The sequence below is a fragment of the Sciurus carolinensis genome, chromosome 11, assembly GCF_902686445.1.
Source record: "Sciurus carolinensis chromosome 11, mSciCar1.2, whole genome shotgun sequence".
In the NCBI taxonomy this organism is placed as follows: Eukaryota; Metazoa; Chordata; class Mammalia; order Rodentia; family Sciuridae; genus Sciurus; species Sciurus carolinensis.
In genome coordinates, this window is record NC_062223.1 from 91,825,356 (window position 1) to 91,840,861 (window position 15,506).

Consider the following 15,506-nt stretch of genomic DNA (forward strand, 5'->3'; position numbering starts at 1 on the left):
AACCTGACTGGCCATCTTGCCCCTTCTGCCAGAGTAGGCTTGTGGGCCATAAGTAGCTTCAGGATTCTCTTTAATACATAAAAAAATGTAAATTGTTTGAGTTTTAATTATGTGGTGGCTAGCACCGATAGCAGGGCAGGGAAAAAGAGAAAAAGGGAGAGATTGATTTGATTTAGCAAGGCAAGGTACTTTAAAATCTAAATGATCTGGCATACATCAAACCTTTTGTATTACTAAAGATATGAGGGAAAATTTTTTTTGTCATTTTCGATATTCTGAAATTTTGCAAAAAATTGTAACTCATAATAAAATGAGGATTGTATGTAGCAGGAATATTTAAATATTGGTTTTCAAGTGGCTTCTAATGCTGTGTCAGATTCTGACATCTTCTCATTTTCATGGTGCTGGGAACCCCTTCATGAGATGGAGACAAGCGATTGAGTGGCCTGCATAGTTATGAATATCCCTTTGAATGTTCATGTAAATACACCATATTGTTCCATAGAAGTTTCTCAGAACTGTATATTGACATTATAATTACTCTCTACTCTTTGTGAAGTATGCTTCCATGCTGACAGCATATTGAGCAGCCTCAGAAAAATGTTCACAAATGTGATTACCAACGGAAGTGTGATATTCTCTAGGCCTTTCTCACTTTTTCTCATTCTTTAAAATATTAAATGTAGAAAGCCTATGTTTGTTTACCTTTTCTACTTACTTGTAGTCTATTTAATCCAGGTACACTGAAATTGGGATTAGAAAAACAGTTCTTTACTTACTACCAGTGGAGCATTTGATTTCTCAATGTATCAGTTTCCTCATCTATGGAATGAAGATAGAAATATTAATGCTGCCCACCTTACAGGTTTAGTGGGCAGCTCAATATAGTGGTCAAACACAGACTTCTCAGTTGGAACTTCTATATATGTGACTTTGGCAAAGTATTTAATCCATTTGAGTCACAGCCACTTTATCAAAGCAAATATAATTCTGTATCATCCTTGAGAAAAATAAAAATGAAATTTGTATAGTACTTAACAAAGTCCCTAGCTATAAAATATCAAATAAATAAATGATAGTTAATAATAATGTTAGTGATTTAGGAGACTAGTCTTTAAAACAGTAACATTTTATTTAAGTATACAGTATGTAATCTTAATTTTTATAATTAATAATTGAATTATTTGGTTTTTAAAAAATTCATGGCTTTTAAACTCATGTATGAAGAAAGATAAAATTAGTTGAATATTTTGGAGAGCTAGAGTAACTCTGTAGTTGATTTATTGGTACTTCTGAATGAAGAAAATCTAAAGCAATCATCAAAACTGAAGAAGAAGAATTTGAGATTTTGGAAATGCTGCCATCTCAAGGATAATAATGACAACTCCAAGGATCATTTTGTGGATTAAATGAGATCATATACATGTGCATCCCACGTGTTTTTGCCTTTTATTAGCTGCTCAATAAATGTTGTTGCTTTCATCTATAAGTTGCTTGAGGGGAAAGATATTTTACTGCTCTTTGCTTCTCAAACCCAGTGCCTATAAGACTAGATGCTTAATGTAATTTCCTAGCAGTTGCTGTTTATTCACCACTAAATGGATGGTACTTGTTGGGACAGTACAATTGATTTTTTTATTCTATTCTATTTATTCAGTCAAGCCATACTAAGTAGCTACTGTGCGATGGGTACTGTGCTAAATATTAGAGACTCTAAAATTAATATGTCAAAACAGAGTTCCTACCTTTGAGGAAGTAGTAATAGCATACTATGAGAAACACATATCTGCACAAATGCTTATAATACACTTGCAAACACTTCATGTTATAGAGGGCTGTCTTGGGGCCATGATCATTTGTTGTATTACTGTTACTTTCATGGAGCTCCAAGTTTTTTGTTGCTATTTTATGTAAGTATTATAACATCTTGGCCCTTTTGGATTTGGCAGAATAACAAATAATAGTTTTGATTTATCTTTCTCATTTACAAACTCTTATCTTTTCCCCATAGGCATTTTTATAGGTATTTTAAAAAATAATTCAGATACACTGTTTATATTTTTTTCAAGATACAGTTTTTCCAACTTGTGATAAAATGCCATAGACAAGTTTTTTTGGTACAAATGAACATTTTCTTAAGAGCGATGTTTTTATTCATAATTTATAATAATACAAATATTTATGCTTAATTTTTATATTTTATTTAAACAGCCCATGCACATTATCTTTTTTAAAATCAAAGTGTATAAAGTCTTACAATGTAAAACACCCATCCCTCACCTCAACCTTTGCATCTCTTAAAGTCTGCTCCTGAGGCAAATCCTATTACCTTTTACTGGTTTCCTCTAATAGTTTTCTCTGTATGTATAAATAAAAGGTTTGTTTTGCTTCTTAATTTATCAGCTTTAAGATTATCTTCTGACTTTTTCCTGCAAAAGTTGAAGATTAAACTCTCTTGAATCCGCACGTGTAGTGGTAGATGTCAGTTTAGTGCCCATAGCATCTGCGGACTCAGGTCTTTTTTTTTTTTTTAATGATGGAACATATTTTATCCCAAAACACAATTGCTGAAAACATTTTATGCAACCACTCATTCTCATGGCATTGGCAGGAATCCAAGAGAGAACACAGAAATGTCCCAATGCCTTTTCAAGCCTCTCCTTGTACCAGTTGTGCCAGAGTACCATGTAAAAGTGAGCCATATGGACAGTTAAGAATGATACTTTTTGTTTGTGAACATAGCAAGGTGTAAAACTTGAGTCCAAATGGACTAGCACTGCCACCCCAACTTTTAAGCCCATCTTTGGTGATCTGGGTCCATCTTTGTCTGTGCCTTGCTTGCTATCTTTTCTTTCAAGTCAACAACTCCTGAGACTGCTGCTGCAGCCCCAGCTGACCCCTCTCTTGCTGGCCTGGCCACTGCCACCTCTGTCTTGTCTTCTTCCACCACTGCCAGTGCGTCCACAGACGCTTCGAACCTGCATTTGGCTTTGGGGTCAGCAGGGTGACCAGCACTGGGAGCAGCACAGCTGGCAGGCAGCATGACCACAACTCTCAGTCCTTCCCCTTTGGGGAGGCTCCTCCCTCTGCCACCATCTTTGCCCCAGCCATAGGCTCTGTATTTCTGTTTGGCAAGCCCCCTTCCCTATGCCAACGTCCACAGCAGTCACCACCTTTAGCCAGTCCCTGCCCAGTGCTGTTGAGACTGCCAGCAGCAGCAGCAGCAGTAGAAGCAGCACTTCTGGCTTCAGGGCTTTGGCAGCTCCCTTGGAACCTCAGCCCCTGTGACCACCAGCCAGCCCACTCTGACTTTCAGTTACATGAACACCCACTGCATTCAGCATTCCCTTTGGCTCAAATGCCAAGCCTCCCCTCCCATCATACCCAGCAACCACCCCCAGCCCACATTCAGGGCTGCAGATGGGCAACAGCAAGGGTCCTACAAGCCAGCCCTTGTCCCAAGCTTTGGCAGTGCTCTTTCATTTTGGGGAATTCAGCGGCCCCTATCCCATCTGCGTGCCAGTGCCAGTGCCTGCCCATCCCACCTTTGGCAGCTCAGTGCAGTCAGTTTTGGACTTGAAAAGCATGACCTCTAACTTCGGCACACCTGCCAGCTTGCAGCCAGCCTTTGCAATTTTTCTCATTCAGTGCAGCCACCACCTCTGGCTTTGGAGATACCACCAAGACCACCCTCAGTGGCAACCAGTGGCTCATTGTTTGGCAACTCAGCTCCATCCCCTTTCACATTCAGGGAATTTGCAGCCAGTGGGGGTTTCAGACTCCAGTGTGGCTACCCCAGGCTCCAGTTTCACCTCTTGGGCATTCAGATTTGGAACTGGACAGGGTGGACACCACCACCCCCTTTTGGGGCTGGGTCTTGAGTCAGAATGCCCAGGGCACACCCAGCCAGAGCACACCCTTTGTCTTCAACTTGGCTGGCACACCCGAGAGTAACGTGTTTGAAGGCACCTCCACACCCACTTTTGGGCAGAGCATGCTAACTGCTGGAGTGGACACCATGGGCAGCAGCCTGTCCTTTGGGGTTTCCTCAACACCCACCCAAGTCTTCATTGGAGTTGGACCTTTCTGACCAGCATCCCTTTTGTTTTCCATTGGTGGAGGATTCAAGACCCCAGGGGTTTGACAGTGACTGCAAGCTCCAAGGCAGCACACCTTCAAAAAATAGTCTCTGTCCCTATCCCCATTCCCCTGCCCTTGCCCAAATCTGTATCACAGCACCTGCTAGGAAGGGTCTCTGACTCTTTGAGTGCCATAAAACAGAACTACCCTAGACCTTTGATTTCAGTCACCAGGTTGGTGGTGGCAGTCCTTGGGCACTTTCCCTTCCAGAAGAAATAGGTGCCTCAGGGAGATAGGCAGGGGCAGGGCTGAAGTACGATACCTGTATTTGAACAGTTGCACTGGTGAGACTGGAAAACTAAAGAAACATATGTACATACTGTCCTCTCACTTCTCTGACTCGTTCAGTGTGTCGCTTAGTCAGGTGGCCTCCCTTCCCACCTGTTCTCCCCCAAAGTCATCCTTGCCAGAGGGTGTGCCATGCACCCACTTGAATCTCTGTTACATTTGGTGGGATTCAGGAAAATGGATTATCCCTAAGCTTTCCCTGCTTGGCTAGGCTATAAAAAGTGGTTCTCTTCATCTGGTCCCTTTTGGGGACTTTTATTTCTTACTGCTTTATCCCTCATTGGTCCCCTGCAGTATTTATTCCTTTTTAAATGACCTTGAACTTAGCTTTGTCTTGGAGACTCCAGTGGGTGTTGGTCCTGCTGCCCCCTTTCACCCTGCCAAGTCTGAGTCAAGTTTGGTTCCTTCTGCCAATTTGGCTCCTAAAAGTTTGGTAGCTCAAGTCTGTTAGTCTGGCAGAGCCAGGAGTGAGACCCTTCCTCCAGGAAGAAACTCCTGCTTTCAGCTGCCTCCTCCTACCTGCTGGCCTCACTGACCTTTGTCTGCCTCTCCAGGATTGTACACCCCATGCCTTGTCAAGTGTTAGTTTGTCCGAAGCCCATATCTGTTGCTCTTTGAATCTAGTTTGGAGGAAGAATTGAATTGTATGTGTGGCAGCATTTTGGTAGTGCTGGCCTTAACTGTCTCAAGTTTCCAGGCCCAGGAGTGACAGCCCAGGAGATGGGGCCTTGGGGAAGCAAAGACCTTTTTCTTCTACCATTTCTCTCCCACCTCCCTGACCTTATGAGGCAAGGCAACCCCCGTATGTCCAAACTACACCAATGAACCCTTCCTTGAAGTCAGACCTTAGTTTTTTCCCAAACAGGGCCCTCTCCAACCCTTCCCTCTCCTTTTCTCCCCTGGTTCCAAAACCACAGTCCTCAGGCCCCAGAGTCTTGCAGTCTGGTTGATCTTCTTTGGGAGAAGTATGAATGTGTGTGTCTAGATTAAAAAAAATATTTAAACATTTTTTAACAAAATAAAAATGTATTTTTGTATTTAAATGAAAACACTGATTTGCATTTATCTGATGATTAGTGATATTTAGCATTTTTAAAATGTATTCACTGGTCATTTGTATATATTCTTTTGAGCAATGTCTATGCAGTTCTTTAGCCCATGTTTAGTTGGATATTTTTTGTGATCTTAGAGTCTTTTTTAAATTCCATAAATAAAAGTTTTAATAATGTACGGTAGAAATCGGACAGGCTCATTTTTCACTCCTATATTAAAATAAAAGAGTACCAACATTACAATTTATTTACATTGTATACTGAAAAGGTAAATTGTCTAAGTGGCTACTTTACAGTCATTTCTAATAAAATGTACAAAAACAAGCAGAAATACCAAAAATGTGGTTCAGGGCTCTTCATGGCATAAGAATGGGCTTGGACTTTGTCTATGACTCCAGAATCTAGAGTTGCAGGTAGCCCTATGAATCAGGGTTAACCTCAGAGTTCCAAAAACACAGCTTTAGGTTTTCTCCAAATTTCACTTGGTGTTAAGAGTGGTGGATGTGGAAATTTCCCCAAAACCTTCTGTCTTCCCCAGAGGTTCCAGAACTGGACTGCATGTATGGTGAGAGCAGAAAGGCTCCCTGGGAGTGGTTTGGGAGACAGTGGGTGGATGTGTGCTGGCAGCTTCCAGAGGCTAGTTGTGACTTGGGGCACAGAAGCCCACGTTCTATCATCACCTGTAACCTCCACAGTTCTGTTGCAGGTTGGGTAAGAGGGAGAGAGCAGAGGTGGGAAATAAGGTCCCCCTAATGACACAACTGATATTTAAGGAATATTAATTCGTGGTCAGTAAATTAACCCAAGGATTAGAGGAAGATTTCCTTTATGCAAGGAAAAAAGCAATACATCAGAAAAATAAATGGAAAAAGCAATAGTATAGGGAGACCAAGGAAATGAGGGGGCTCTCCTTCCTCCTTAGGCTTTGGCCCAGAATTGCTGGATTGGAGGCAGGTATGCTCTGTGGCTGCATACATATTGTGCCTCCTCTGGGGCAGGAAGGGCACTCAGAATGAATGCAGTGCTTTGGGGTCCCACCTGTGATTCTAAACCCCCAGGCCTCACTACCCACCAGTAGCCTATCTTTGCAAAAGAGATGGGGGGAGGTCCTTAGAGTTCCTTAAATATTCTGAATGTCAATACCGTTTTGGATGTGCCATTTACAAATATTTTCTCCTATTCTGTAGATTGTTTCATTCTATTTTTTTCTGTGTTGTGCAAAAACTACTTAGTTTGATGTAATTCCATTTGTGTATTTTTACTTTCATTGCCTCTGCCTTTGGGGTCCTATCTGAAAAATCATTACCAACACCAATGTTTTCCCTGTGTTTTCTTGTAGTAATTTAATAGCTTCATGTTTTAGATTTTTTTTCTGTGACCCATTTTGTTTATTTTATTCTATTTATTTTCTTTGACCCATTTTGTTTCATTTGTACGTGAAACCAGCCAAACCAGATGCATACCACATGTTATCACTCATTTATGGAACCAAATAAATCAACCTTATAGAAATGTAATAAAATAGAGGTCATTAGAAATGAGAAAGGGTAAGAGGAGGGAGGACAGAAAGAAATTCAATAAGGGGCACCAAAACCATAGAGTCACTCCTGGCTATTTTTTAGTGCAGTAGGGTAATTATTGGGCAAAATAACCTATGATATATTTCAAAATGACTAGAAAAGAAGATAAAATTCCCCAAACATAAAAATGATTAATGGTTGAAGACACAGAAATCTTCATTACCCTGATTCTGTTGACAACACATTTTATATTTGTATTGAATTACTATAACATGTACCCCATGAAGATATTCAAATTTTTTAAAAGGTTGAATTTGGTTATATCATAAGTTTTGTTCACTAAAAGATGCTATAGACAAAGTTAATAGATGACACGTGAATAAGATTTTTGTAATGTTCAAAAGGAAATAAAATGAAATTAGAATATCAAATATTTAAGAAGTCATGCATTCAACAAGAAAAACCAGTAAATCTCATCAGGATAATGGGTAAATGATGTGAAAAGATTTAAAGACAAAATAAAAATCTATAAACATATTAAGAGATGCTCAAAATTGTTAGTAAAAAAATTGGATTGAAGTATAATATTACTTTGCTGGTATTAGATCCTCAGAATTAAAACTGAATAGTGCTAAGCATTAGTCCAGATTTTGTGGTACAGAATTATCACACTCTACTAGTGTAAGTTCAGACATGGACGCAGTCAAGACAAGTATACCAATACTATTTGATCCGACAATGGTGGTTATTAGAGTGATAGGAATTCTAACATAGATTGATAGAGGCATGTAAAAACATGCTCATTGAAGAATTATTTGTATTGGTGGGGATATGGAGACAATGTGGAAGGTCTATAAGCATAAGTAGATAAATAAAATGTGGCAGATGCTCAACATAGAATATTATGAATAAGTTGAGGTAATAGATTGCATGTACATATTGTTTCTTATATAGAATTTAGAAGCATAGTGCTTAAGAGTTAAGAGAAGTAGAGTTAAATATATAACAAAATAACTTTTTAAAAAGCTATCTCATCTAACCTAACCTCATCTCTTCCCTATCTCTCCCTTGTATGCAACTCATGCCTTCTTATGCCTCCAAGGGAATAGATGCCTGTAGTTACCAAATCACTTAGAGGCTCTGTATGACTTTTGATTCATTTATTTTTCTCAATGAACTTTAGATATTAGTTAGTGAACTTTTGAGATGAACAAAAATTTACTTTTTGTATGCTTCATAAAAATTACATTTTATATTTGAGGTTTAATATACCATAAACTAAGACGATTAAAAGTTCAGTAAATGTTTAATGAACATCTACTATGCCTTAAGCATTATGGCAAACTCTGAGAATATAAAAAGAATATGACAGGCAAAAACCTTGACTTCTTGAAAGTTACATAAAAATTGTGTGTGTGTTGGGAGGATATATGAAATTTACTCATAGCATCACTTATTCAATAAGTACTTTTGACTATTTACTTTGGACCTGGCACTGGGATTACAATGAGAAAAAGTGACATGGTCCTTGCACACTGAGTAAGCATAACTTATTGATTACAACTTTGCTTGATATCAGTGAAAGTAATCATCTCTTTCAAGATTTCTTTTAGGATTTTATTGGTAATTTTGATATTTCACTAATACTTATTCCCTAGTTATTTGTCTATTGAAACAGATCTTGTGAAAAACTCAATGTACATCTCCCTTAGGTTGAGATTTGTCTGGACACAGTGGGGTATGTTTAGTGGACTGTGGGCTGTTGCACAGGAAGTCTTTGAATATGATCTTGAAGATCTTTGAGAAAGAGAAATCAGCTTAAGTATGCAGAGAAACTTATCCAAATAAGCAAACAACCAAACAAATATTAATTTGTCTTTTGATAAATTTTCAGACGCAGATTAGTATAAACACATGAGAATATGGCTATAAGCATTTTTTATTCAAATGTTTTTGAGGTATTGACTGAGGCATCCATAGCACTGATTTATTGTCAGTGGTTCAAAGTATGTTATCAAGTTGGGGAGTCACTCTTCCCATGTCTAATCAGAATATGTTATGAAAATGACATATGAAAATGAAATGAAAATGTTGTGGACTCTAGAGAACAGTTTGCCACAAATTATACATTGAACAATACCTGAAGCAAAAACAGAATCCAGTGATGGCCAGAAACTCCTTACTGGAAGCAGCTCAATGACAGTTCCAGGAGGCACCGAGTCCACTTGCCCCTTCCTTCTCTTAGCAGGGGTTACCTCACTAGATGGTGCAGCATAGGATGAAAAGAAGAAATCAGTCAATGTCAAGTGGATTTAGATAGGATTTATTCCTGAGTACATATGAGACATCCCAGGATGCAGATTCTTCTTGTTTCTGTCTAGTTTTAAGAAACTTGTTTAGAAGCTAGAAGTCCTTGATCAGCATATAGCAAGCACAAGAACAATTCTATAGGTATGTGATTCTTATGTCTCCTTCTTGGCTAAGGTTCATTGAGAGAAGCCACTGGTAATAATACAAACTTTTCTGTCTTCTACTACAGCATGTAGTAAGTACTCAAATGATTGTTAAGTGGGGGAATTTGCAATGAAAAAGGGATTGATTGTTTTGTGAAAAATTTAAGAAATACATAGAAAAATTTTTGAAAAGAATATTTGATTAAATGTGAGAACTTGAAACTTTTTGAAAAAAACAAGTCAAAGCACTACCCTGCAGACAAGTTAAGGAAGTGGGTGACATTCTGACATTGTCTCCTTGGAAATTTCAGAATTGTGTTATATGCAGCTGTAACTGAGTTTTAGAATTGTAAACATATAATAAATGAAGGAGAACATTCCTTCCATTTTATTCTGGGCCATAATATTAGATCATAGGCTTAATAGTAGAATGAGCTTATTTCAAATAAATTTAAAATAAAAAAAGGAAATTCATTTAGAGACAGAGGGTGGTCAATATTGAGAATGCACTGTGACACCTGAAAGGGTCAAGTATGATGACACTTTTTTTAGGAGATAAGTGTTTAAAGACTGAACTTTGAGTTCATAATGTCACAAAGACAATAAATGGCACCTTTCCTTAGAATGAAAAATCGGTGATTATGGTAATTTTCATTATTTACTCCATATGGCAGTCTATTTGGCACTCTCCCTTTGTGATCCATTGCCACGTTTCATGATTATAACCTGAGGAATGATGGGGCTATGCAGTAAGAGGCAAGAGAGAAATGTATTTTTACACTTCTTTCCTTAAACAATCACTATAATGTAATTGGGACTAATTTTGAAAACTTACCTTTAAACATACACACATCTATAAACACAAGTGATGAGGTTTCAGGACCTCTTTTAACCTCAGTGACATCTCTATAGAGAATCTGACTCTGAAAGTCAGATCTCTTTTATTGGATCTTTATTTTGCAATGAAACATCACTTATTTGTAATGTATGATATTAGATAACCTTTGAAACTAAAATTGGGTGCTTACATAAGTCCTTATTCAAGTCCTTCTTTTAAGTAAAAAATAAAGGAGGATAATTTGCAGGAGTTAGGAAGGTTAAGGAGTACAAAACAGAGAATGAAATTAGGTCTTTAAGTGATTGGCAGCTAAATTCCATAAGATTTCATAAAATACCTAGTGAACATTAGAAGAAAGAGAAGTCTTTAATGAAGGAAGAAATGACATTTACCAAGTCAGCCTACATGATGATGGCATTGTATTTAATGAAACAGGGAAAGTGGCTGAGGATATAGTTCATACTTATCATATGGGAAGTAAAAAATTCAAAATGACCAGGGAGAGGGATGAACTTCAAGTTCATTAGCTAACTCCTTCTATTACTAGAAAAAGGATCTTTACACATTATATTTCTATAGAAGGCCCTGCTAACAAATATGAACAGAATTCTTGGCATGTTCCTTAAAAGACAAACAACATGACCTAGATTTTAATAGTTATCTTTATCACCTGCTAAAAAATTCCTTAATAGTACTTACTCTTAAGATGCACATAATAATCCAAACTACATTCATGATTGCCTGTCCTTCATAAGTCTGCTCCTAAACTCACCATTGGGACTGACTTCTTGGATATATGTGCTGTGCAATTGCACAGGGTCTTTGTTAGAAGGGTCCCACACTTAGTTTAATGTTCAGCTGTTTTCATCCTGAAATTCTTAGTAATTTTTGAACCCTGCAGTTTTATTTGGCAATGGGTACTACAAATTCCCTAGCCTTGCTCACCATTATCTCTCCAGTTGGAAACCAGCAACTGTATACTCTCCTGAATTGCCAAAAATCACTTAAAAAATTAGATGAAGCAAAAAATCTTGTTAGGATTGGTAGTATACTAGTGATGAGACTTCACTTATATTCATTCTGGGTTATTATCAAAAAAATGGCATGACATTATGACCTCAATTCTCTTTAAAAAGTGGGACTTCCTTTTCTTTTCTCTCCCCTTTCCCATGCGACCAATTCTCTTTGTTTTTACATTCCATTTGCTTTACTTAAAGTACATAAAATCACATTTTATTAATTGTATTTTAATTATATAAATGGTACCATACTAAAGATACTTTATCTTCATTGGATTAAAAAGTAAAATAACAATTTAGGCTGAGAATAAATAGCCTATAATATAATATTTTTAATTCTCTTATAAAATTTTCAAGTGTAGAATTTTTTAGTCAATTTAAAAGTATCCTGGGGCTCCTGTAGGCAATAAACATCCTCCTCGTATTTATGTACTTCATGATTCTCTCTCATTTTCACAGCTTTTATATATTTTGGAACAGTGATATTAGCTGAAGTTTTATTTGCAGCACTATCTTCTCTTTTAGGCTAATCTTAGATAAGTGGACTTCATTTCTCTTAATAAGTAGTCTTAAGGTATGAAGATTCCATTCTTTCCCCTCCTTTGGGGCCATCCTTTCCTCTTCCCGGCCTCACAGATGCTTCATGTTTTTGTTGAGTCTCATCCTCCCCTAAGGGCGCCACTTAAGCTGGGTTTATTAGTTAACTGTTTCCACTTCTACTTATTCTTCCCTTGTGTTCTCATTATTGGCACAGTTAGAATATTTCTCCATCTAGATCAGGCCTAGGTTTCAACATGCAGAATACAAACATTAAATGGAACCTGAGAAGATCAGCAAAGTTTAAAGCATAAACACATAAAGTCTATGACATGGAGGTTGGTTGGTTGATTTCTATGACTCTACAGTAGTGATATATTTGTGCTGAAGAATCAGTCAAACGTGTTTAAAATATTTACCTTTGAAATTTCTAAAACTTTTGGGCCATCATCTTATCTGAGAGTACTAAAAAATTATAAAACATATTTTTTTGGAGTTTTGTGAACTTTTCCTAGGTAAACCCCTATTATATTACATCAAGCAATCCCAGTATCTGATATTTCTAGATGAATCAATTTTAGAAGTTGAAACTCTGGAGATCAGTGTTACATTTTAATGATACTACACATTTTCATTTTCTTTAGTAAAGGTTAATTGGGTGTTTATTCTGTAATTCTGGGTTCATATGTTCTCTAGTCTATGTGGCTTTACACTTTTCCAGACTTTCATCAGAAAGAAAGCAAAACACAGCTACAGTATGCTAGATTAATTGTAAGAATTCATCCCATCCAGTCTTTTAAGTTTTGGGGAGGTTAGACTGAAGTTCTGAAGGTTCTCACTTCAGGACATGGCATTTATTTTTAAATATTGCTATTAGATCAACCTCTACTCCATCTTCTTCCTCTACCTACTTGAGTATTTCCTCTTCCCAAACCCCACCATGCTATAACAACTTCTCTGATATTCCCTCTCTACAAAAAGAATCACATATTATTTTACCTATGAATTTCAAAATTCTTACCCTTTCTTTTTCTTTCTTTTTTCTTTCTTCCTTTCTTTCTTTCTTTCTTTCTTTCTTTCTTTCTTTCTTTCTTTCTTTCTTTCTTTCTTTCTTTCTATCTTCCTTCCTTCCTTCCTTCCTTTCTTTCTTTTTTTTTTTTTAACCAAGGTTGAAGCAGGGGCGCTTAACAACTGAGCCACATCCCCAGCCCTTTTTTAATGTATTTTATTAGAGACAGGGTCTCACTGAGTTGCTTAGGGCCTCACTAAGTTGCTGGGGCTGGCTTTAAAGTCATGATCTTCCTTCTTCAGCCTCCCGAGTTGCTGGGATTAACAGATGTGCACCGAGCCCAGTCCACATTTTCATTCTTTAGAACAATTTATCAATAGCATGATTTTAGAAACTTCATGTTCTCTATTCACCTAAGCAGATATCTACATGTTTTTTTCAGAAAGACAAGTGATTTTCCCCGAATCTCAATCTGTTCAAGGTTGTTTTTTTTTTCATTTTGCATTAATTCATTCAATATCTATCAATTGATCTATCATCTTTCTATCCCTCCTCATTCATTCATCTGAAAATCATTTTTCTTATTGCCAACTTGTTATTATTATCACTGAGTCTTTCAGATTATGTAATCTAATCCAATTCCCTCAACCTATGGATAGAAATGAATTGACATAACCTGAGGAGAAAGTAAGCATTTTTACACAGTCATTAAAACCAGGAATGAAATCAGACATTGTTGCTTATTATTGACCATTCTACATCTTTGTTGCTGTTATTACACAAAGACTTATTGTTTCTATTAAATTAAGACAATAATGGAAGCAGAAAACTGAGATAGACAATTTAAACCTATATGCACTTACTGAAGTCCAAACCTGTTATGGTATGGATCTGGAACATATGCCAAAGTCTCATGTGTTCACAGATGGAGCTTGTGGTGAAGTAGTTGGATCATGAGAGCTCTGATCTTATCAGTGGATAAATTCATCAATGACTTAATGAAGTACTGGAAGGTGGGAGTAAGAAGGTCACCGGGGGCATGCACTGGAAGAGTTTATTTTCTCTCTGTGCCACACTTTTCTCTCTCACTCTGCTTCCCAGCTTCCATGAACTGAGCAACAGTTCTCTACTGAACTCTTCCACCATGATGTTCTGCCTCATCTCAGTCCCAAAACCATTCCATTGAGCTGGTCAAATGGAATGAAATCTCTGAAACTGTGAGCCAACCATTGCTTTGCTCAGATACTTGTTAAAGCAATGCAAAGATGACTAAAACACATCTACCCTTCAAGTTTTACTCAAGTCTGAGTGCTCTCTAACCTTCATAAAGAGTTATGTCTTTCTTTTCAACTCTCTAAGTTTGTTACTCTAAATATCACTGTATTAGTTAGGGGTACTAATTGCAAAGAAAACCACTAGTTATGCTTCAAATAAAAGCAAATAAGTTTATTAGAATAATCAAGTTCATGCAGGAAACAAGAACTGTTGAATATTTTGCTATAGGAATGACTTGCCTATGACATGAAGACTGGATTTGTTGTTGGTGGGCATTTGTTACTACAGAATACCTTACTCTATACTGCTAGACTCAATTTTGCTCTAGCCACAATAAATTAACTCTAATTTATTAAGATTTTGATTACTTTCTCAAGATTCCAATTCTTGGGTGGGAGCATCTATTTGGTTTTGATAAAATACTATGCCCATGCTCTAAGTTATGCTAAAACTAGCCTCTGAAGGAACATAACTATTGAACATTTGAATTGTGGCTAGTTTGAACTGAAATGAACTATACATGCAAAATGCACACTGGAAATACAAAAACAATGTAAAAGATCTCAATAAAAAAAACTCTACATAAAAATTTTTGTTGATTGTGTATTGCAATGACAATATTTAAATATATCAGATTTCTATTTTAATATTTTATTGTTACTATCATTATAAAATCATATTAAGGTGATTTTAATCCTGTGGCTTCTGGAAAATTTTAAATTCCATATGTGATTCACATTTATACTTCAATTTATATACTATGAAATAATGCTTTCATGTCCTCATGTTTTCAGTGAGATATTATCACCTCCCTTCGGGTACTTTACCAAGTAAAAAGAGAATTCACATTCATCCACGATCTCATAGGAAAGTTAGTGTCATATTCCTATCTCCTTCCTGGAACATTCAAAACCATGATACACAATTTTTATCATTTGTATGAATCCTTCATTGTATATTATAGTGCTGGAATGACAGATCCTCATTAAATGTTTGCTGAATTTTCTATGTTTGTTTGTGATATTATAGGAATACCTAAATGTTTTAGAATCCATAATTGTGGTAAGAATGATTTAAATACAACAATAAAAGGGTTACTTAGAATTTGGGAAATAGAAGTGCTCTGAGAAGGTAACATGTGTACTGTCATTATATCTGCATCTGTGGTTGAGGGTTGAGGAGAGAATGCCAGGTTTTCACAAGATAGTTTTACTTATGATATAACCTAGTATGCTCAACAGTCTTGAGTAAAAGCTCTTGTATTCATTTTATAGATTGGCTAATGGGTAAGTTCACTAACTTTGTTAAAATTACTGTCTTAGTCCATTTATGCTGCTCTGACAAAACACCACTGATTGGGTAATTTGTAAAAAAT

The 15,506-nt window shown here is 36.8% G+C and overlaps 1 pseudogene; it reads left to right on the plus strand.

The window, feature by feature from the left end:
• Positions 1-2,633: 2,633 nt before the first annotated feature.
• LOC124959629 (putative nuclear envelope pore membrane protein POM 121B) lies at positions 2,634-4,090 on the plus strand (annotated as a pseudogene).
• Positions 4,091-15,506: the final 11,416 nt, after the last annotated feature.